Source organism: Bubalus kerabau, chromosome 3 (genome assembly GCF_029407905.1).
Source record: "Bubalus kerabau isolate K-KA32 ecotype Philippines breed swamp buffalo chromosome 3, PCC_UOA_SB_1v2, whole genome shotgun sequence".
Lineage (NCBI taxonomy): Eukaryota > Metazoa > Chordata > Mammalia > Artiodactyla > Bovidae > Bubalus > Bubalus kerabau.
Window position 1 is genome coordinate 115,816,262 of NC_073626.1, and position 25,397 is coordinate 115,841,658.

The 25,397-nt window shown below is 37.8% G+C and overlaps 1 protein-coding gene across 16 annotated transcripts in view; it reads left to right on the forward strand.

Moving 5' to 3' along the window:
- Positions 1–25,397, forward strand: part of ZRANB3 (zinc finger RANBP2-type containing 3) — a 300,187-nt gene that overhangs the window by 205,405 nt on the left and 69,385 nt on the right. The window lies entirely within an intron of this gene.

The following is a 25,397-nucleotide window of genomic DNA, read 5'->3' on the forward strand; positions in this document are numbered from 1 at the left end:
GCAACCCTATGGACTGCAGCATGCCAGGCTTCCCTGTTCATCACCAACTCCTGGAGCTCACTCAAACTCATGTCCATCAAGTTGGTGATGCCATCCAACCATCTCATCCTCTGTCGTCCCCTTCTCCTCCTGCCTTCAATCTTTCCCAGCATCAGGGTCCTTTCCAATGAGTCATTTCTTCACATCAGAGGGCCAAAGTATTGGCATTGCATCAGGTGGCCAAAGTATTCTACCACTATAGTTTAGTGTTTTTCAGAATGTCACAAAAATGGAATCCCATAGTATATAGCTTTGTGTCTGGCTTATTTCACTTAGCAGAAAATTTTTGAATATTCATCCATGTTTTTGCATGTTAAATTAGTTTTTTCATTTTTATTGCTGAATAGTATTTCAATATATGGGTATATTAATATTTATATATCTATATTAATGTAACAATTTTTAGAACTTCCTTTACCGGTTATTGGTTATTTGGAGTAGTCTCAATTTGTGCTTTTATGAACATGCGTATTATAATCATTCATGTGCAAGTCTTTGTATGAACACATTTTCATTTGCCATGAGTAAATAATTGGAACAAAGACTGCTGGGTCATATGTAAAGCATAGACTAAACTTCATAAAAAACTGCCACATTGTTTTTCAAAGTGTTATAGCATTTTGCATTCCAAGTATCAACATAGGAGAGTTCCAGTGTCCTCCCTCTTTGTCAGCACTTGGTATTGTCAATCTTTTTTAAAATTTTAGTAATTCTTTTTGGTATGGGTGGTGTCTCATGGTTATTTTAACTTACCTTTTCTTAATGTCTAATGATATTGAACATATTTTCATTTGGTTTTTTGCCATTCATTTTCTTTTGTAAAGTGTCTGCTCACATCAAGCCCATATTTATTACTGGGTTTTATGAACCCTTGATATATCTTAGAAAGAAGTTCTCTAACATATCTGTCATTTACAAATAATTATTCCAAGTCTGTGGATCCATTTCTGTTTTCTTAACATTGTCTGTTTCAAGAACAAAAATTTTAAGTTTTGAACAATCATGTTTATCAATTATTTATCTTCAGTTCAGTTCAGTCTCTCAGTCGTGTCTGACTCTTTGTGACCCCATGGACTGCAGCACGCCAGGCTTCTCTGTCCATCACTAACTCCCAGAGCTTACTCAAACTCATGTCCCTCGAGTCAGTGATGCCATCCATCCATCTCATTCTCTGTCATCCCCTTCTTCTTCTGCCTTCAATCTTGCCCAGCATCAGGGTCTTTTCCAATGGGTCACTTCTTTGCATCAGGTGGCCACAGTATTGGAGTTTCAGCTTCAGCCTCAGCCTTCCAATGAATATTCAGGACTGATTTCCTTTAGGATGGACTGGTTGGATCTGCTTGCTGTCCAAGGGACTCTCAAGAGTCTTCTCCAACACCACAGTTCAAAAGCATCAATTCTTTGGTGCTCAGCTTTCTTCATGGTGCAACTCTCATATCCGTACATTACTACTGGAAAAACCACACCTTTGACTAGACGGACCTTTGTTGGCAAAGTGATGTCTCTGCTTTTTAATATGCTGTCTAGATTGGTCATAGTTTTTCTTCCAAGGATCAAGAGTCTTAATTTCATGGCTGCAGTCACCATCTGCAGTGATTTTGGAGCCCAAGAAAATAAAGTCTGTCACTGTTTCCATTGTTTCCCCATCTATTTGCCATGAAGTGATGGAAATGGATGCCATGATCTCAGTTTTCTGCATGTTGAGTTTTAAGCCAGCTTTTTCCCTCTCCTCTTTCACTTTCATCAAGAGGCTCTTTAGTTCCTCTTCACTTTCTGCCATAAGTGTGATGTCATCTGCATATCTGAGGTTATTGATATTTCTCCCAGCAATCTTTATTCAAGCTTGTACTTCATCCAGCCTAGCATTTCTCATGATATACTCTGCATATAAGTTAAATAAGCAGGGTGACAATATATAGCCTTGACATACTCCTTTCCCACTTTGAAACCAGTCTGTTGTTCCATGTCAAGTTCTAACTGTTACTTCTTGACCTGCATGCAGATTTCTCAAGAGGCAGGTCAGGTGGTCTGGTATTCCCATATCTTGAAGAATTTTCCACAGTTTGTCGTGATCCACAGAATCAAAGGCTTTAGCGTAGTCAATAAAGCAGAAGTAGATGCTTTTCTAGAATTCTCTTGCTTTTTTGATGATCCAACGGATGTTGGCAATTTGATCTCTGGTTCCTCTGCCTTTTCTAAATCCAGCTTGAACATCTGGAAGTTTATGGTTCACGTATGTTGAATCCTGGCTTGGAGAATTTTGAGCATTACTTTGCTAGCCTGTGAGATGAGTGCAATTGTGTGGTAGTTTGAACATTCTTTGGCATGGCCTTTTTTAGGGTTGGAATGAAAATTGACCTTTTCCAGTCCTGTGGCCACTGCTGAGTTTTTCAAATTTGCTGACATATTGAGTGCAGCACTTTCACATCATCATCTTTTAGGATTTGAAATAGTTCAGCTGGAATTCCATCACCTCCACTAGCTTTGTTCATAGTGATGCTTCTTAAGGCCCACTTGACTTCACATTTCAGGATATCTGGCTCTAGGTCAGTGATCACACCATCGTGATTATCTGGGTCATGAAGGTCTTTTTTGTACAGTTCTTCTTTGTATTCTTGCCACCTCTCCTTAATATCTTCTGCTTCTGTTAGGTCCATACCATTTCTGTCCTTTTTTGAGCCCATCTTTGCATGAAATGTTCCCTTGGTATCTCTAATTTTCTTGAAGAGATCTCTAGTCTCTTGAGGAGACTAGAGATCTCTAAATTATTTATTTACTTTTTTTTTCAATTGCACTAGGTCTTCATTGCTATGCATGGACACTCTCTAGTTGTGGCTAGCCAGGGCTGCTCTTCATTACGGTGCACTGGCTTCTCATTGTGGTTGCTTCTCTTGTTGTGGATCACAGGCTGCAGGGGCATGGGCTTCAGTAGTTGCAGCATGTGGACTCAGTAATTGTGGCTCATGGGCCCTAGACTGCGTGGGCTTCAGTAGTCGAGCACATAGATTCTAGGGAGCAGGCTCAGTAGGTGTGGCACACAAGCTTAGTTGCTCTGTGGCATGTGGAATCTTTCCGGACCAGGAATCGAACTCATGTCCCCTGCATTATCTGGTGGATTCATATCCACTGTACCACCATAAAAGTCCTCAATTTTTTCTTTTGTATTTTATGCGTTTTGAGTCCTAATTGATTTTTGCTTAATCCAGATTCAGAAAGATTTTCTCCAATGTTTTCTTCTAGAAGTACTATAACTTTACATTATATATGTAAGTCTATGAGCTAGTTTGAGACAATTTTTAAAAAATATTTGTTTATTTATTTGGCTGCACCTGGCCTTAGTTACAGCATGTAGGATCCAGCTTCCTGACTAGGGATTGAACCCAGACCCCCTTCACTGGGCGCATGGAGTCTTAGCTACTGGACCACCAGGGAAATCCTGGGATAATTTTTGTGTGTGTGTGATGTAAAGTAAAGGTGGAGGTTCAGTTTGTTTTTTGTTTTTCTTACATATGGATTTTCAAATTGTTCCAGCCTCCTTTGTTGGAAAGACAGTTTCTCCCTTATTGAATTATCTTGGTACTTTCATATAAAATCACTTGGTTGTGTACGTATAAATCTGTTTCTGAACTCTGTTCTGTTTCATTGATCTATGCATCAGACCTGAGAGGAATACTACACTGGCTTGATTTACTCTATCTTTATAATAAGGCTTGAAACCACATAATGTTCACCTCTACTTGATTCTTTTTCAAAATTGTTCTGTCTCTTATATGTCCTCTGCTTTTCCTTATGATTTATAGAATTAGCTAGTTTAATATGTACAATTTTCATTGGAATTATTTTGAATCTATAATTTGTAAGAATTGACTGTCTTTAAATTGAGATATGGTCAACACAGTTTCTATTAGTTTCAGGTATATGACATAATTATTTGATGTTTATGTCTATTGCAAATTGATTATCACAAAAAGTTCAGTTAACATCCATCATCATATATACTTACAAAATTTTTTTCTTGTGGTGAAGACCCTTAAGAGTCACCCTTTTAGCAACCTTCAGACATTCAATGTAGTGTTATTATCACCATGCTGTAGCTACATCCCATGACCCATTTATTTTATAACTGGAAGTTTGTACCTTTTGACCTCTTTTACCTCTTCCACTCACCTTCCCTCTTTGTTTTGCCTCTGTCAACAACTAGTCTGTTCCCTGTAGTGTGAGCATGGTGGGGTGGAGGGTAGGTGGTTTGTTTTTTCAGATTCCACGTATAAGTGAGATCCCAAGGTGTTTATTTTTTCCATAGTGGCTATACCAATTTTCATTTCCACCAGTAGTGCACAAGGGATCCCTTTCTGTGCATTCTTGCCAGCACCATTTTTTTCTTCCCTTTTTTGATAATAGCCAATCTAACAGATGTGAGATGGTATTGAACATTCTTTTCTTAATATTATTGAATTTCCTGATCCATAAAAAGAGTTTCTTTCTCCTTTGGTTTAGGTCTTAGATTTCTCCCAGCAATGTTTTCTAATTTTCTTGAATACATTTTGTTAATTTCTTTCTTGCTATTTCATGTCTTTTATGCTGTTGTAGATAGTATTTTTAAATTTAAATTTCTACTTTTACACTGCTAAATATAGATTATTAATTATTATATATTGACGTTTTACTTTGTAATTTTGCTACACTCACTTATGAGTTCTTATGATGTTTTGGTAAGTTCTTTGGGATTTTGTGCATAGATATCATTTTGTCTGCATATAAAGATACTTTTATTTTTTCCCTGTAATCTGTATGCCTTTTATTTTTATTGCCTATCACATTGAAGAAACAGAAGTATAATTTTGAACAGAAATGCTAGTGTTAAATAACTTTCCCTTGCTGCTAATCTTAGAATGAAACCATTCAGCCTTTTGCCATTAATTCCAATGTTTTCTTTAAGATTTTTATTGATGCTCTTTTTTAAGCTGAGAAAATTTCCTTCTTTTAGTAGTTTGTTGAGAGGAGAGATGAGACATAGAAAGTGTTTTCCTTTGTCAGAGCAGTGTTAGTAAGAAGGTAGCTACCATAAAAGTGGGTAAGAAGAAGACACCTAAAATGTAAGAAAATTATGCAAGGTAAGTGTCCTTGATGTTTATCCTAGAGAAATGAAAACTTAGGTTTTACACAAACATCTTTACAGGAATTTATTTATAATAACCAAAACCTTGGAAACGACCCAAATGCCCGTCAAATTATAGTGCTTTAATATAATGGAATATTCAATTAAAAGGAATGAACTGTTGACAAATGCAACAAATTGGATGAATCTCAAGAACATTGTACTAAGTGACAGAAGCCAGTATCAAAAGTTTACATACATCATGGCACCATTTTTACATTTTCAAAATGATAGAATTATATGATACGATAGAATTACAGTGATAGAAAATATCATTATTCCAATGTAATTTTCTAGTGTTGAATTGCACTATAATTATATAAGAAATGATATATGTATATTCTCATTAGGAGAATCTAGGTTAAGGGCACATGGGAGCTCTATAGTACCTTTGCAACCTCTCATGTGTCTAAACATTTCAAAATAAAAAGTTTTAAAAATGTATATAGGTAGTGGACAAGGAGCCTGGAGGCTACAATTCATGGGATCACAAAGAGTCAGACATGACTGAATGACTGACACACACACACAATGGACAAAATCAAGTAATCTAAAGACAGAAAAAATTTACATTAATCCAAAAGAAGGCAGAAAAGGAACAAAGAACAGCTACATCAAACAGAAAACAATTTACAAAATGGTAGGTTTAAATCCAGTTTTCTCAATAATTGCATTAAGTGTGAATGCTCTAAACCCAACAATTAAAAGACAGTAACTGTGAGATTACATTAATTATGTAATTAATGTAATCTGACAGTTTGATAGATTTCCACATCCATTCATGATAAAACATCTCAGCAAACTAGAAGTAGAAGGGGATTTCCTCATCCCAATAAAAGGCATTTTTTAGAAAACTTACTATCGACATCATAGTTAATGCTCAAAGACTGAATACTATTCCCTAATATCAGAAACAAAGTAAGAGTCTGCTCTTATCAATTCATTTCATCACTGTTTACTTCAACATTGTTTCTATAGCTGGGTAATAGGCTAGAAAAAGAAAGAAAATGTGTGCAGATTGAAAAGGACAACATGATTCTTTGCACCTAAAAACAAACAACACTTCAACCTACTAGAACTGAGTGAATGTATCAAGGTCGCAGGATTCATGTTCAAGATACAAAAAGGATTTGTAGATCTATATTACTAGCAATGAAAAATTGGAAATTCAAATTTGTAAAATACAGTTTACGATAGTATCAATAAGCATGAGCTAATTTTGGAATAAATTCAAGAAAAAAAATTCACTGAAAAGTATAAAACATTGTTTAGAGAATACAAAGCAAACTTAAATGACAAGATAGATCATTTTCATGAATCAGATGATTTGATATTGTGAAGATGCCCATTCTTGTATATAAATTAATTTATGCACTCAATATAATGTTAATCAAAATCCCTGTAATATTTTTTATACATATTGACAAACTGAATGTGAAATTTATGTGGCAACCAATACAAAGCACTTCCTGTAGCCAAAATAATTCTGAATGAAGTTCGAAGACTCACACCATATAATATAAATAGTTACTATAACATTGCAGTGGTAAGACTTTGTGATGTTGGCATAAGGATAGACATTTAAACTAATGAACCAGAAAAGCGAGCTTAGCAGTAGATGTTCATCAGTTCAGTTCAGTTCATTCTCTCAGTTGTGTCTGACTCTTTGTGACCCCATGGACTGTAGCAAGCCAGGCTTCCCTGTCCATCACCAACTCCCAGAGCTTACTCAAATTCATGTCCATTGAGTCAGTGATGCAATCCAGCCATCTCATCCTCTGTTGTCCCCTTCTTCTTCTGCCTTCAATCTTGCCCAGCATCAGGGTCTTTTCCAATGGGTCAGTTCTTTGTATTAGGTGGCCACAGTATTGGAGTTTTGGCTTCAGCATCAGTCCTTCCAATGAATATTCAGGACTGATTTCCTTTAGGATGGACTGGTTGGATCTGCTTGCTGTCCAAGGGACTCTCAAGAGTCTTCTCCAACACCACAGTTCAAAAGCATTAATTCTTCGGCACTCAGCTTTCTTCATGGTCCAACTCCCACATCCATACATGACTACTGGAAAAACCACACCTTTGACTAGATGGACCTTTGTTGGCAAAGTAGTGTCTCTGCTTTTTAATATGCTGTCTGGGTTGGTCTTAACTTTTCTTTCAAGTACTAAGTGTCTTAATTTCATGGCTGCAGTCACCATCTGCAGTGATTTTGGAGCTCAAAAAAATAAAGTCTGTCACTGTTTTCATTGTTTCCCCATCTATTTGCTGTGAAGTGATGGGACCAGATGCCATGATCTTAGTTTTCTGAATGTTGAATATTAAGCCAACTTTTTCCCTCTCCTCTTTCACTTTCATCAAGAGGCTCTTCAGTTCTTCTTCGCTTTCTGCCATAAGTGTGGTGTCATCTGCATATCTGAGGTTATTGATATTTCTCCTGGCAATCTTGATTCCAGCTTGTGCTTCATCCAGTCCAGAAATGGCAACCCACCCCAGTATTCTTGCCTGGAGAATCCCATGGACGAAGGAGCCTGGTGGGCTACAGTCCACGGGGTCGCAAAGAGTCGGACACGACTGAGCGACTTCACTTTCACTTTCACTCTGCATGTAAGTTAAATAAGCAGAGTGACAATATACAGCCTTGACGTACTCCTTTCCCAATTTGGAACCAGTCCGTTGTTCCATGTCCAGTTATAACTGTTGCTTCTTGACCTGCATACAGATTTCTCAGGAGGCGGGTCAGGGGGTCTGGTATTTCCATCTCTTTAAGAGTTTTCCACAATTTGTTGTGATCCACACAGTCAAAGGCTGGAGATATTCATAATGATTGTCAACTGATCTTAAGAAAGGGGACAAGATAATAGGAAAACGATAGTCTTTTCAACAGCTGGTACTAGGGCAGTTAGATAAACAAAAGGAAAAATAATGAGCCTTGATCATTATTTCATGTCATACATAAAAATTAACTTGAAGTGAATCATACATGTATAAAAGTTAATTTGTAAAATTTTAGTAGTGTACATATTTTAAAATATCCCATCCTTTGGATAGGAACATTTTTTTTTAGATAGGATACAAAAAGCACATTCTTTAAAGGAAAAGCAAATGGGACTCAAACCCTTAAAGTTTATGTTGTTTAAAAGTGTTACTCAAACCCTTAAAATTTACAGTGTTTAAAAGTGTTACATATGAAAGACACTGTGGCACTGAAAATGCAAATGCAAAATATAGATGGGAAGAAAATATTTGCAATACATCCCCCCAGTTCCGTTTTCCCATATCATAATTTTTGGTTTGATCAGTGTTCATTGTTTACAGTATAACGACTCTGTTAAACACTTCACAAATGAGCTATAATTACATTTATTTTCTTTGACAACTGTTGTTTTTCTTAAAGTTGATAACTATCTTGTTTTTCATTTGTTTGCTTGCTCACTTAGCTTTCTTTGTTCTTAGTACTGACGGTAGAATACAGCTTAGAAGAAAAGAATATACATGAGAACCTTTAAGATAATTTCCTGCATATACTAAGAAACCCAGATGGCAGTCAGAAGTGTTGATATGTATGGATGCTACGTCACTTCAGTTGTGTTGACTCTTTGTCGTTCAGTCGTGTCTGACTCTTTGCGACCCTGTGGACTGTAGCCCACCAGGCTCCTCCATCCATGGGATTTTCCAGGCAAGAATACTGGAGTGGGTTGCCATTTCCTTCTCCAGGACATCTTCCCAACCCAGGGATTTAACCCAGGTCTCCAGCATTGTAGGCAGACGCTTTACCGTCTGAGCCACCAGGGAAAACCTATACATGAGACCCTTTTAGATAATTTCCTGCATATGATAAGAAACCCAGTTGGAAGTCAGAAGTGTTGATATGTATGGATGCTGTCACTTCAGTTGTGTCGACTCTTTGCAACGTTATGGACTGTAGCCCTCTAGGCTCCTCTGTCCTTGGGATTCTCCAGGCAAGAATACTGGAGTGGGTTGCCATGCCCTCCTTCAGGGGATCTTCCCATGTCTCCTGCTGGGAGAAGCCTTTATATATGAGAACAGTTTAGATAGTTTCCTGCATATGGTAAGAAACCCTAGTTGGAAGTCAGAAGTGTTGATAATCAATAGGAAGTTGCACCTAATTCCTAGAATCCTTGAAGAAAAGTAAAGACATGAAAAGTTAGTTGTTCCAGCTTAGAACATATTCCCAAAGATTATCGGTAGCAGAAGGCTACCCCGACTTCCTAGTTTTCAGTCCTTTTACTTTCCCTGCCTATTAGAACCTCTGTCCTCAACCACCTATGAAGTTGTAACTGTTATGTCTATTCGTGTGCTATAACCAGAAATAATTAGTTCATAGCATTACCAGATTGGAATTCTTAATGTATTGTCCCCAGAAATATTATTGGTATCCAGTAGAGTCCAAAGTAATTATAGATAATACAGTTTACCTACATTGTAGTTGTAGGTAACATTGAAGGGAGGTATCTTACATTTAATATTGTTTCTATGGGAAAATGTGTTTCAGAGTTCTCCCAAATCTATCTGTTAATGAACTTTTAAAATACCACACATTATAAATTGGTAATTGTGTTATGTAGCTTCCTTTCTTTGACTAAGTGTTTTCCTAACTAATTCAGAAGATATTTATTGAGTGCCTACTATGTGGCAAGGATTATGCTTGGTGTGAGAGAGGCATGGTGAACAAGACCTGGTGTCTACCTCTCAAAGAATTTGGAGTCTGTTGGGGAAGACAGTAAAAATAAATGTTCAACTACAATAGAGCATATTGAGTGCCTGAAAAACAGGATATTGAAGAGGGACATGGGAGAAAACACTTGGTCAAGTCTTGGGGTTCAAGATTCCAAGGAATGAACAAGTAAGATGTGTAATTTATCCTAAGGGTTCTGAGCAATCAGATATTGTGGAATAGAGTAAAATGATGTGATTTGCACTTTACAAAAAGAACAGTGGCTACAGGTATGGCACATTTTGTTGACCCTAGCTTTATTGCACCTTGCAGATTACAATTTTGTTGTTGTTGTTACAAATTGAGAGTTTGTGGCAACTGTGCATCAAACTAGTCTTCTTGGCATTATTTTTCCAATGGCGTTCACTCACTCATGTCCCTGTGTCACATTTAGGCAATTCTCGTAATATTTCACACTTCATGATTATTGTTATGTTTGTTATGGTGATCTCTGATGGGATCAGTTATCTTTTGTAATTCTTTGGGGGTGCCTTGAACAGTGTCCGTATATGCCAGTTAACTTACCTAAGATATTTGTTTGTGTTCTGACTGCTCCACCAGCCAGCTATTCCTCTGTCTCTCTCTCTCCTCAGGCCTCCCTATTTCCTGGGACACAACAATTCTGAAATAGGCCAGTCAAAACCCTATAATGGCCTCAGCAGCGTTCAAGTGAAAGGAATAGCTGCACATGTGTCTCTTTACATCAAAAGTAGGAACGATCAAGCTTAGTGAAGAAGTCATGTTGAAAACTGAGGTAGGCTGAGAGCTAGGCCTCTTGCACCAAAGAGTTAGCCAGGTTGTGACCACAAAGGAAGAGTTCTTGTAGGAAATTGAAAGTGTTGCTCCAATGAACAAAACTGTCTTACTGATGATATGGGAAAAGTTTTAGTGGTCTGGAAAGACAATCAAACCAGTCACAACATTCCCTTAAGCCTAAGCCTCATCTAGAGCAAGGCCCTACCTCTCTTCAATTCTTTGAAGACTGAGAGAGATGAGGAAACTACAGAAGCATAGTTTGAAGGTAGCAGAGGTTGGTTCATGAAGTTTAAGAAAGAAGTCATCTCTATAACATAAAAATACAAGATGAAGCAGCAAGTGCTGATGTAGAATCTGTAGCAAGTTATTCAGAAGATCTGGCTAAGATAATTAATGAAGGTGACTACATTAAACAACAAATCTTTACTGTAGATGAAACAGCCTTATATTGGAAAAAGATGCCGTCTAGGACTTATGCAGTTAGATAGGAGAAGTCAGTGCCTGTGTTCAAAGCTTAAAGGGACAGGTTTACTCTCCTAAACAGGAGCTAATGTGGATGGTGACTTAAGTTGAAGCCAGTGCTCAGGTTGTTCAGTTTAGTCACTCAGTTGTGTCTGACTCTTTGTGACCCCATGGATTGCAGCACGCCAGGCTTCTCTGTCCATCACCAACTCCTGGAGCTTGCTCAAACTCATTTCCATCGAGTTGGTAATGCTATCCAACCGTCTCATCCTCTGTCATCCCCTTCTCCTCCTGCTTTCAATCTTGCCCACCATCAGGGTCTTTTCCAATGGGTCAGTTCTTTGTATCAGGTGGCCAAAGTATTGGAGTTTCAGCTTCAGCATCAGTCCTTCCAAAGAATATTCAGGACTGATTTCTTTTAGGATGGACTGGTTGGATCTCCTGGCAGTCCAAGGGATTCTCAAGAGTCTTCTCCAACACCACAGTTCAATAGCATCAGTTCTTCAGTGCTCAGCTTTCTTTATGGTCCAACTCTCACATCCATACATAACTACTGGAAAAACCATAGCTTTGACTAGATGGACCTTTGTCAGCAAAGTAATGTCCCTGCTTTTTAATACGCTGTCTAGGTTGGTCATAGTTTTTCTTCCAAGGAGTAAATGTCTTTTAATTTCATGGCTGCAGTCACCACCTGCAGTGATTTTGGAGCCCAATAAAATAAAGTCTGTCACTGTTTCCATTGTTTCCCCATCTATTTGCCATGAAGTGATGGGAATGGATGCCATGATCTTCGGTTTTTGAATGTTGAAGAGTATAAGCCAGCTTTTTCCCTCTCCTCTTTCACTTTCATCAAGAGGCTCTTTAGTTCTTCCTTGCTTTCTACCATAAGGGTGGTGTCATCTGCATATCTGAGGTTATTGATATTCCTCCCAGCAATCTTGATTCCAGCTTGTGCTTCATCCAGCCTGGCATTTCACATGATGTACTCTGCATATAAGTAAAATAGCAGGGTGACAATATAGAGCCTTGACATACTCCTTTCCCAATTTGGAACCAGTTTGTTGTTCCATGTCAAGTTTTAACTGTTACTTCTTGACCTGCATACAGATTTCTCAGGAAGCAGGTAAGATGGTCTGGTATTCCATTCTCTTGAAGAATTTTCCACAGTTTGTTGTGATCTACACAGTCAAAGGCTATGGCTTGTCAATAAAGCAGAAGTAGATGCTTTTCTGGAATTCTCTTGCTTTTTCAGTGATCCAACGGATGTTGGCAATTTGATTTCTGGTTCCTCTGCCTTTTCTAAATCCAGCTTGAACATCAGGAAGTTCATGGTTCACATACTCTTGAAGCCTGACTTGGAGAATTTTGAGCATTACATTGCTAGCATGTGAGATGAGTGCAATTGTGTGGTAGTGAACATTCTTTGGCATGGCCTTTCTTTGGGATTGGAATGAAAACTGACCTTTTCCAGTCCTGTGGTCACTGTTGAGTTTCCCAAATTGGCCGGCATATTGAGTGCAGCACTTTCACAGCATCATCTTTCAGGATTTGAAAGAGCTCAACTGGAATTCCATCACCTCCACTAGCTTTGTTCCTAGTGATGCTTTCTAATGCCCACTTGACTGCATTCCAGGATGTCTGACTCTAGGTGAGTGATCACACCATTGTGGTTATCTGGGTCATGAAAATTTTTTTTTGTATAGGTCTTCTGTGTATTCTTGCCACCTCTTAATATCTTCTGCTTCTGTTAGGTCCATCCCATTTCTGTCCTTTATTGAGCCCATCTTTGCATGAAATGTTCCCTTGGTATCTCTAATTTTCTTGAAGAGATCTCTAGTCTTTGCCATTCTGTTGTTTTCCTCTATTTCTTTGCACTGATCATTGAGGAAGGCTTTCTTATCTCTCCTTGCTGTTCTTTGGAACTCGGCATTCAAATGGGTATATCTTTCCTTTTCTCCTTTGCTTTTTGCTTCTCTTTTCTCACCTATTGAGTGCTCATTTACCATTCTGTATATCCTAAGGCCCTTAAGAATTATGCTAAATCTTCTCTGCCTGTGCTCTACAGGTGGAACAAGGAAGCCTGGTTGACTAGATCTGTTTACATCATGATTGACTGAATATTTTAAGCCCACTGTTGAGAACAGTGCCCAGAAAAGATTCCTTTCAAAATACTACTGCTCATTGAGAGTACCTGGTGTGATGGAGATGTACATTGAGCTTCATGTTGTTTTTATACCTGCTAATAAAATATCAGTTTTTCAGCCCCATGAATCATGGAGTAATTTCAACTTTCAACATTTATTCTTTAAGAAATACATATCATAATGCTGTAGCTGCCACAGATAGTGATTCCTAATTTGGATCTGGAAAAATTCAGTTGAAAATTTTCTGGAAAGGATTTACCATTCTAGATGATATTAAGAACGTTTGTGATTCATGGGAAGAGGTCTAAATAGCAACATTAACAAGAGTTTGAAAGAAGCTTGAGTCCAACCCTCATGCATAACTTTTAGGGGTTCAAAACTTCAAAGAAGGAAGTAACTACAGATGTGGCAGAAATAGCAAGAGAACTAGAAGTGGAGCCTCAAGATGTAACTGAATGCTGCAATCTCATGATAAAACTTTATTTATTATGTGAGAAGCACTCTTTCATTCCACAATAAAAGCATAAACCAAATCTGGGCCACTTACCATTTCTGCCACCTCTTATGGCCTGTGCTCTCAGAGCCATTAATCAAGGAGCCTAAACTGTGACAGGGCAGCCACACCACTTGTTTTCAAGTTGCTGAGGGATGATACACTAGGACTAGGGTCTCAACAGGATAGGCACAATTTCCTTTGGAGTCCATTCTGTTTGAGCCCTTATAAAGCCTGAACTTCTTTTAAGAGCACAGGGCCAGCTCCTTAAGTCTCAGAACAGATTGCCATCAGTGGAGATTTGCAGACAGTCATGATAATTCTTCAGTAGAAGCAGTCACTTCAGTGGATGAGTAAAAAAGTGGTTTATTGAGATGGAACCTATTCCTGGTGAAGATGCTGTGAAGGTTGTTGAACTGACAAAGGATTTAGAATATGACATAAATTTAGCTGGAAAAGCCACAGCAGAGCTTGAGAGGATTGATTCCAGGTTTGAAAGAAGTTCTTCTGTGGGTCAAATGCTATTAAACAGCATTGCATGCACAAGAAAATTGTTCACATAAAGAAGAGTCAATTAATGCAGCCAACTTCAGTGTTGTCTTAATTTAAGATGTTGCTAAAGACACCCCAACCTTCAGCAACCATCACCCTGACCAGTCAGCAGCCAGCAGCACTGAGGCAAGACCCTTCATCAGCAAAAAGATAATACCATGCTGAAGGCTCAGATTTTTAGCATTTTTCAGCAACAAAGTATTTCTCAGTTGAGTATGTATATAGTTCTTTTAGACATAATGCTATTGCACACTTCACAGACTACAGCATAGTGTAAATGTAAGTTTTGAATGCACTGGGAAACAAAAATTCATGTGACTCCCTTTCTTGAAATATTTTCTTTGTTTCTGTGATCTGGAGTTGAATCTGCAATTGAATCTCCAAGGTATGCCCGTGTGTAAAGAATGCACTGGAAGGAGTAATCCTGTAGGCAGGGATGTTGCACTGGTAATCTAGATGATCTGAACTAAGGGTGGTGGCTGTACCACATCTTAAATTGAAAGAAAGGAATAATTCAAAATATATTAAGACATTAGTGATTGACTGAATGTGGAGGAGAGTTTGGTAAAAGTAGGATCTAGATTTTTTGCTTGGCCGACTGGATTGATGTTTGTGAACACAGTTCCCTGTTAAGTATGATCTGTTCCAAATTCAGCAAGACTCAAGCCATGAGGTAACAGGTTTGCTTTATACTCTGCAGCATCATATTGGAAGTGCTTTACTTTTTATTGAATCACTTGAAGAATTATGTTGAGAAATTTAAAGATAATTATAACTATCTAATGATAGTTTATATAAATTTGAAAATCTTGACAAGAAAAAGAAGGAATTTGGAGAAAATAATGAGTTTTCAAGTAAATGTATTTGTGTGAGTATACTTATTAGTTCAGTTCAGTCGCTCAGTCGTGCCTAACTCTTTGTGACCCCGTGGACTGCAGCATGCCAGGCTTCCCTGTCTTATAGGATGTAAGTATAAAAGTATATTTATAGGATATGCAATTTTATTTTATTTACTTTTTTCTCTTTTTTTGGCCATGAAACAAGTCTTATGGGATCTTAGTTCCCAGACCAGGGTGTGAGCTCAGGCCCCTGGCAGTGAAAGCATGGACTCCTAGCCACTAGACTGTCAGGGAATTCTCTAGGATATGCTATTTTTAGAGGCATATATTTAATTACTGCCTAAAATCTTGTCCTTGTCAGCTCTTCTGAGGAAATAAATACTTCCCACGTCCATTTATATCACTTTTTTTTACACTCTCTATTCATTGTGGTTAGGGAACAATGGACCCAAAAGGACCTCTGCGGGCCATCTGGCCTCTTACTTTACTCCAGGCAGAGTTACCATGTAAAGTCTTCCAGACAAATGGATCTCCATCTATCCTATTTTTATAAACCTCCAGGATAGATTTCTTTCTCACCTTCTCTCTTTTTCTCATACCCCACAATGTCTTAGAGGGCTTTCCGGGTAGCTCAGATGCTAAAGAATTAACCTACAATGCAGGAGACCCCAGTTTGATCCCTGGGTTGGGAAGATCCCCTGGAGAAGGGAATGGCTACCCACTCCAGTATTCTTGCCTGGAGAATTACATGGACAAAGGAGCCTGGCAGGCTACTGTCCATGGGGTTGCAGAGTTGGATACAACTGAGCAACTTTCATTTTCACTTTAACAATGTCTTAAGCAGATGGGAATAACAATTCCAGTGCTTCCAATTAGATCATGTCAGCAAATTAGGCCATATTAATATGATAATTTTTAATATATACAATGCAGTACTATATAATGGTGTTGACATATATCATCCATGTGCTGTACAGACATTTATGCTGTTCTGCCATTTGAGTTTAAATACTTGTACTTCTTAGGGGGATAGAGGCTGTATAAGTTTTGGTTTTTTAATATTTATTTGGCTGTACAGGATCTTTAGTTGTGGCACACAAATGCTTAATTGCAGCATGTGGGATCCAGTTCCCTGACCAGGGAGGTCTCTGTAGAAGTTTTTAACATGTTTGCTTTTATAATATTGAGATCTCTTTTTCAGATACTTCTTAACAAGAAATTTAATAATGATAATGGTAAGCATATTTGATAATGGTAAGTGCTAACCAAGGAAATGACCATAAAATAATTAATGTTGCTAGTACAAAGTCAATTGTTGAAGAATCTGAGGTAATTACAATTACTTTTCTTTCTCTATACCATTGTTTTTATTCCTCTGTGATATTTGTTGAGAATATTAACAGGTGAAAATGAACAGATTCTTTTTTTAAATTGTAGTTGATTGAGAATGTTGTATTAGTTTCTGCCGTACAGCACAGTGATGCAGCTATACATATTTATACATTCCTTTCTATATTTTCCATTATGGTTTACCACAGGATATTGAATATAGTTCCCTATGCTATTCAGTAGGACCTTGTTGTTTATCCAGTCTCTGTGTAATAGTTTGCACCTGCTAATCCCAAACTCCCAATCCATCACTCCCACATCCTCTCCCTCCTTCTCAGCAACAAGTCTTGAACAGATTCTTTAGATTTAAGATCAGCCTAATGCTGTCCTAGAAAAAAAAAACAGATGTAAGTTGTATGCATGGTTAGCCAACTCTCAGTTATTTTCTGGTACCTTGCAATCTTATATCTTTAGAGAAAACCATTTTAAGAGAAATGCCAGTTATTTTTCCTAAGAAAATGATGAAATCAACCCATAACTTTAAATTTCCTGTCACTGTGGGGATGGCAGCATTTCTTAGTGCTTTAAAAACTTTGCACAGGCAAATTACTTTCAACACAAAGCGGATTTTCTGTCTGCTAAACAGGCGGAATCCTACTTATAGCATGCAGTGAGGTTCAGTGAGGTCACTGCAGTGTTCCCTGCTGCACAGGGACTGAGATGTTGTGAGACTAAGGTGCCTTTTCCTGAGCCAGTTCTTTTTGTTTTTTTTTTTTTTTTTTTGAGGAAAGGGTCTCTGGCTCTTAGGGCTTCACTAGTGGCTCAGTGGTAAAGAACCTGCCTGAGCCAGGTGCTGTAGGTTCCTGTATTAGTAAGGAGATGGTCAGTAATAATAAAGTGCAAATAAAACAATATTTTCTGTTTAGAAGAGGAAGGTGGTATGTTAGCTACGTGGCTATGTGGAATGGAGGAAGGCTTTAGTAAAGCTGTGAAGATATCCACTCAAGAACTAAGAGTGGTTTAGCCCAGGTCTCTCGCATTGCAGGCAGATTCTTTACCAGCTGAGCCACAAGGGAAGCCCAAGAATTCTGGAATCGGTAGCCTATCCCTTCTCCAGTGGATCTTCCCTACCCAGGAATCGAACTGGGACCTCCTGCATTGCAGGCAGATTCTTTACAAACTGAGCTATCAGGGAATCCATTTTGAGGTGGCAGGAATGGTTAAGTCAACAGGTGGAGGAAGAAGAGAAGAAATACGTCTCTTGTATGAAAGGAAAGGAAGTGAACAATGAGTAAAAAAAAAAAGTAAGGAAAAGTAACAGAATTCTCAAATGATGAATTCTATTTTCTCTGGGCAGTGGTAAGTTGAAGAATTAAGAGACATAGGTTCTGATTTTTTTAAATTGTTTTTGCTGTTTACCGGAGAAATATAGTAAAATTATGAGCTAACGCTCTTACAGTGTTTACCATGTGCCAACTGTTCCCAGCATATTTTATTCACTAACTCATTTAATTTTTACTACTACTCTTTGTGTAATAAGTACTTTTTATCCCCTTTTATGGGGAAACCAAGGTACAGCATTTAAGTGACTTGCTCAGAGACTCTCAGATTGTAAATGAGTGAGGCAGGATTTGAACGTGGACAGTTTGGCTACAAAGTACATACACTTGCCTATCATTCCACTAAGGTAGCAGAATAATTGTAATATTTGTTGGTGACCATGGGTTTAAGGTGACTTCTGTTTCCCTGTTACTGATTTTTTAGCATCTCTGTTCAGGTATGGCAAGAGAAGATATAGAATTTAAAAATCTGTACATTCTATGTGTTATCATTTTAAACGCCCAAATAAGATTTATTCATGCTGAGTCATACAAAATTGATTACCTTATTGATGTGATCAATGGATGGAGTTTAGAAAGAAATTGAGAATGTTTTTCAAAATTGATTCAGTTTTTAAAGAATTAGATTAGCTCCTTTGATCAATGACTTTTATGATCAAACTCACATGAAATAAACTTTTTATGAAAAATATTTTTAAAGTCCATAGTAATGTTGCCTTTACTTTCTAACTTTGCCTAAATTTGGTTAACACAGTGGAGTAGATTATTCATGGGAATAGTCTCTCTCATCCATCTTTGCCTGATAGATAAAAAGATAGATTAGATTGAACAATTGCTTTATAATAATATCTTGTTCCAAAAAGTTTTATGGAAAGGTTTAGGATCCCAGGTTCTTTTGTAAAATTGTCTTGGTTAAGGTATTAAATTTGGGTTACTCTCTTCTTACATACAGTATTGTAGCCCGTCTGCTTCTTGGTGTGAAATAGGCTGCTTGCAGAACTTGGTCAGTGTCAAAAGATTAGATGTATTAGACATGTTAGATTTCTATTTACAGATGTGTTTATAAGCATGCCTAGCAATAAGAAAATCACACTTATTATAATTCACCCAAGTTATCTTTGGAAGTTTCCTGTGGGAAAATTTTGGCATGGGGTTCTGACAAGAGTATGGAGTGACCATTCTTCCCTAAAAAGTTGTCTTCTACCAGATTTGAAAATGTTTTTTTCAGGTTGATGAAATGGTTTCTAAATTAACAACCATTGGCAGGGGGAAAGGGAGTGAAAGTGAAGTCGCTTAGTCGTGTCCGACTCTTAGCGACCCCATGGACTACAGCCCACCAGGCTCCTCTGTCCATGGGATTTTCCAGGCAAGAGTACTGGAGCGGGGTGCCATTGCCTTCTCCGTTAACAGCGGCTAGGCATATTATATTTACTTGGAGCTGGTATACTTGGTGACAGCCTTAGTGCCCTAGCAGAAGACAAATTCCTAGCCTTTCTTTGTGGTGGTCTGCAGGGCAGGTGAAGAGAAGTGAAAGTCACTGAGTCATGTCTGACTCTTTGTGACCCCATGGACTCATGGAATTCTCCAGGGAGAATACTGGCGTAGATAGCCAATCTCTTCACCAGGGGATCTTCCCAACCCATGGATCAAACCCATGTCTCCCACATTGCAGGCAGATTCTTTACCATCTTGAGCCACTAGGGATGTTAGAGGGGTAAATAAGCAATGTTCTCTTTTACTTATTACTTTCCTTTCCTCATTTAAAATAGTTTTAAAGGATAAAAGATGAATTAACTATCATAAATTTACAAATCAGTAAGAAACATTATAGGATGAAATAGAGAAATGAATAAAAACAAGAGTCAGAGAGGCTGTCAACTGATGAATGGACAAGTATAATGTGGTTTGTCCTCACAGTGGAATGTTACTTGGCAATAAAAAAAGGAGTTAAACACTGAAAAATGCTACAACATGGATTGAAAGCATTATGCTAATAAGCCAGTCACAAAAGACCACATATTGTGTGATTCCATTTGTATGAACTGTCAAAACAGTCCAGTCCATAGAGACAGAAAGTAGATTAGTGTTTGCCTAGAGCTAGGTTGATACAGGGGCCTGCAGTGGAGGTGGAGTGATTGCTAAGAGATGAAAGATTTTAGGGAAATGAAAATATTCTGAAATTGTGAAGGATGCACAACTCTAAATGTTCTAAAAACTGTTGAATTGTAATCTTTAAATGGGTGAGTCTTATGGCGTGTGAATTATATCTCAATAAAGGGTTGTTTTTGTTTTTTTAAAGCATCTGGATTCTTCTTTCTACTCTGGCTGCCCTAGTTCACCACTTTGCTCAAGAGCTTCCATAGTAGCCCCAGGGTAATTGCTGCAGTGTGCTGTGCTGTCATATCTGACTCTTTGGGACCCCATGGACTGTAGCCCGCCAGGCTCCTCTGTCCATGGGGATTCTCCAGGCAAGAATACTGGAGTGGGTTGCCTTGCCCTCCCCCAGGGGAGCTTCCTAACCCAGGGATTGAACCCGGGTCTCCTGCATTGCATTCAGATTCTTTAACCATCTGAGCCACCACCAAGAATCCTAGAGTGGGTAGCATATCTCTTTTCCAGGGGAACTTCTGACCCAAGAATCTAATCGGAATCTCTCACATTGTAGGCGGATTCTTTACCAGCTGAGCTTCCAGGGAGGCCCTGGTGTCAAGTGCAGGTCGTAACATCCAAAGCAAGGAAGTTTTCTGTAACGTCCGTTTGTCACTGAGCATTATTTTGTTTTTGTTTTTGAAGCCTCCAGCAGACTTCCCCTTTTCCCTATAAGGCAGAATCATTGGGGAATGAAAGTACTAGACTTGCTGAGACCAATCACAGTTCACCTCTTCTTGACTAATACGGGCTTGAAGAGGTGTCCTTAAATCATGTGCCTGGTGGTACAGTGGTAAAGAATCTGCCTGCCAGTGCAGGGACGCAAGAGACATGGGTTTGATTCCTGGGTCAAGAAGACCCCCCTGGAGCAGGAAATGGCAACCCACTCCAGTATTCTTGCCTGGAAAATTCCATGGACAGAGAAACCTGGCAGGCTACAGTCCATCTAGGCACAAAGAGTTGGACGTGACTAAGCACACACACGCACACCAGATATCTAAATAGATCTGCCATTAGTCTGGGGTTGAGGATTTCAAAATTAAGGAGAAGTTTTTTTTAGCTCATGCTCCCTTAGCAACAAGTTATAGGTGCTAAAGAAAAAGTTATTCTGATACTTGTTAAAACAGTAAGGAAGACTTTATTCAAGGAGTTGACTCTATCTCAGTAGAGTTTGCAATAGGAGTCAACTCTATTGCAACTGAGGGGAGAGATCATTCAGCTCTGAACACAGCAGAGACAGCTGGGGATTTATAGCCAACAAGCAGGTGTAAAGGGGTCGGTGGTCAGAAAATTACTAAGAGGAGACATCAAGGGTAGGGAGATTTTGCTAAACTGGTTGCTCCTGCCAGCAGCACATGCTTGTCTCAAAGATTAAACTATGCATGTCTAAGTGCATAGGCTGGTACAGTGAAACTATGGATTGCTCATTAAATCAGTTATGTTTCCTTTGGTCACTCACTCTTCTACTTGGATAACTGGTAATTCTAGACTTTTTTGCAGCAGGGATGTGTGCATTTATCAGATCAAAACCAAGGTCAAAACAGAATTCTTGCAAAAAGAAGGCCAAGAAATTAGCTGTAAATAGTGAGGATTAGGAACTTGATCAGATATCAAGAGTTAATCAGGTATCAAGAGTGGGGGCATTCTTAATAAATTGACTTAGCAGGATTCTTGCTAAAACTGGACCTGGAAAGGGCAAGAGAGAGTTGGAAGGCCAAAATTGAGGCCTAGTTAAGAAGAGGGCTAAGAGGAACATAACTGAAGTTTGATCAAGGAGAAAATCTTTGTCATAGCTCAAGTTTGGTGTTTTTTAGCTCTTTTCCCCTCTTATTATTTGATTAAAGACTGACAACTTAAAGTAACTTTCCTCAGGTCTTTAATGCAATGTAGGTTTTTCTTTACTTTTACTTCAAAAAGTATGATGTATACCTATTCACTGAAAAAAAAATTTAAGAAATAAATTGTATAACATATTCTTATTATTTCTGCATCTCCTTAAATGAGACATAGTGTGTAGTCTTCGTTAATTATTTAAATTAGAACTTTGGCTCACAGACACATTACTAACAGACCAACTTTAGTAAAATGAAATGAAATTGTGAGTACTACAGCTTCTATAAAACCTGAACCGGTGTGACCAAATCACTGATCGTTAACAGGACCTGCCGTACCTATATAAAATGCACTTAAGATACTTCAAAAGCAAACTTCTATTCAGATAATTTAAAATATGACAATGCAGTGACTTTTAATCAGACTAGAATCAGAACAGGGGAAATGCATGTATAGTTCATTTTAAAATGCAAACCTGTGCAGTCCCCAACCTAAGAACCTAAGAGAATCCCAAAATCCCTTTGCTATGTAGATTTTTTGGTTCTGCAAACACATTTTCTCCTCAGCAGCAACATCACAATGCTAGTTAACAGGTTAGTCCCAAGAGATTGTTTAGCCCATTGAACTTTATCTAGTTGAATTTATAATATTAATAGTAACCATAAGCCTTTCTGGACCTGTGATTGGGAGGAATAGACGGAAAGAGGCTTGAGCACTTGGCACCAGCAGTTTCTGGTTGTACTGAGGAGGGGGTGATGGGAGTGGAGGAGACTGGTAGAAATAGCTTGCTTGTGTAGAAGTGGGGAATGCATCTGAGACTAGGGGTGCAGTGGTTATTTAGTCTGTAAGTCTGCAGTGGTTAGAAAATGAATGTACCTTAAAAATACTCCAGCTTGACATGTACTTTTTGAAAGGCTTATCACAGTAAATATAGCTCTTTAGGCAAACATGCAGTTTATTAAAGTGGTTCAGTTACCATGGCAACATATCTGGAATTTATAGCTCCTTATTTTGAGAGGGCTTCATTTCCACCTTCTGAGGCACTGAAATCCAAGGCTAAAGTTCTTAACAGCCTCCAATCTCATTGTATGAATTTTTAGTCTTTAGAAAACATAGACGTACAAAATGTAGCTTGGAGAGAATCAATCTTGTGACTTGATAGTCATATGCATGAATTTTAAATTGGTATTTTTCAATTTTAAAATGTTTTAAACTGTTTCCTATTTAAAAATTTTTTAATTATTACAAAGCTACATATGATCATAATTTAATGAGGAGAAATAAAAATTTCGAAAAAAGTAACAGTCCCCTAAATTTATTCCCTGGAGGCAACCACGTTCTTTTCTTGTAGCTGATTTTGAGGGATTTACTTCAGATCCCTCAGCAATGGGTTTATCTTGCTTCTTGGTTGGTATTACTGCTTGCTTTGCAGCAAGTGTCATTTTAGGCGTCATCAATTGGTTTCTGTATATGTAAGATAAAATTTTAGCCCTTTTGGTCTTCAGTCCCACCCTCACATCCAGACCTTTCCCCTGTTCCCATTCTTCAAACAGCAATAGATAGGGAGATAGACAAATTGATAGATTGATGGATCAATAGATAGAAATGGATGAAGAGAGGGAGAAAGTTACAGTTTTACAAATTTTATATAAATTTATACTAATTTTGGCTTGATCAGTATTCAACTTGTACATTATTAGAACCATGTTTATAATTTACAGATGAACAATACAATATACTATGGATATGTTTTTTTCTTTTATGACTCGTTTTTCACTAATTCAGCCTTAAACTTTACCTTAGTTGTCCAGTCTCCTTGCAATATCTTTAAATGTTAGCATTGCATCAATTTTATCCACTTAACAAAATTTCTCCTGTACCATTTGATCAACTGCAGTCTGGACAGTTTTTCTTTAGGTTTGCTGTGAAACTCTTATCAGGGATTTTTATCTATTTCTCCCTTGTACTGAATTACTTCTTTTTCAAATATATATATATAATTTTCTATATTTTTTTATTCCCTTGTTTTGCTGTACATTTTCCAGTAGCCTTCCAAGAAAGGGTACATTGGCAGTAAATTGTTTGAATCTGCATATCTGAAAATGCCTTTGTTCTACTTTTATATCTGATTTTTAATTTGGCTGTATATGAATTGTTAAAAATCGTTTTCTCTCATTCAGTATCAGTGTTGAGATAACCAATGCCATTCAGATTTTTTATTCTGTTTTGTTTCTGTGAAATCTGTTCCTCCCTTCTCTAGAGACTTGTAGAGCTCTTTCTTTGTTCCCAGTGTCCTAAGATTTCATGATTATGGACCTTGCTCTGGTCCATTTTCATCTGTTATGAAGGATCTTCATTGGGCATTTTCTAGTTTCCATTTTGGGAACTTCCAGTTTTAACTTCTGTAAAATATTCTTTTTTTTTTTTTAATTTCTATTTTTTTCTGTGTTGTTTTCTAGAACTTTTATTATTCACATATTGTTTTCATGGTCTGGTTCTCTAATTATATTTTATATTTTCTCTGTTATTTTATATTTCCATCTCCTTCCTGGAAGATTTCCTCAGCTTAGTAACCAGTAGATTTTTCATTTCTGCTATTATAGTTTTAATTTCCAAGAGAATTCTGCCCCACTCCCCCAACTCTTTTTTTTTTCTTTTTTCTTTTTGTAGTATCCTGTTCTAGTTTGGTTTTTTCTCTCTCTGCATTGTTGATCTATTCATGTAGGTTGCTTTCCACAAATGTCTGGTGGGTTTTTCTGTTTGTTTGCTTGCTTTTATTCACAAGATTTTAAATGCTAACTAGGAACTCTTCATGGATATGTAGAGTTACCATGTTTATAGAAGGATAATAATTGAGTGATCTGATTGGGAGGTCTTGTTGAGGAACCCCAATATCAGTATCTTTAGTCTTTTTTTTTAGTGATCTACTTTTCCCAAAAAGAATCATTTTACACGATTCTTCTCCCTTGCCTCAGTCTCTATTTGGGGACCCTAGGGAATAAAAAAAGTAGAGAGAGAGGGTCAGATCTCACCATTTGTTATGTAACTTACATCTAATCCCCTTGATTTTTTGCAGGATGACCTAACATCAGTGTAGGATTCCTCCATCTGGATAACCTCTGTTTTGTCCTCTCCAGAAAATAAATTTATAGTTTTCTTCCAGGATGGATTGGGAGATCACCTCTTATGTGGAATGGGTAGAGAAAGGCTATGGATCAGCATAGCACATATTTAGCTACTTAAACATTTTTTCAAACAGTCTTCCTATTTTAGCCACATCCCTATCCTCACTTCCAGAGGTGACATTTCCTGATCCTTTTCTGATCACACCATTTTAAACCAGGTACTTCTCAACACTCCATACTGGCAGCTGAAGAACTGTCAGGTTGGCTAATCAGTTACCAGGCGTCTGTCTGCTTTTTCACTTGCAAAGTTTTGTGGCTATTGATCCCTCTCCAACCTCTTTTTCTCTATACATTTTTCTATCATTTAAATATAGCACTGAGGAGTGGAGGTTAAATATATTCAGCCAGCTATCTTTTCCCAAAATGTCTGACTAATTTTTTTTAACA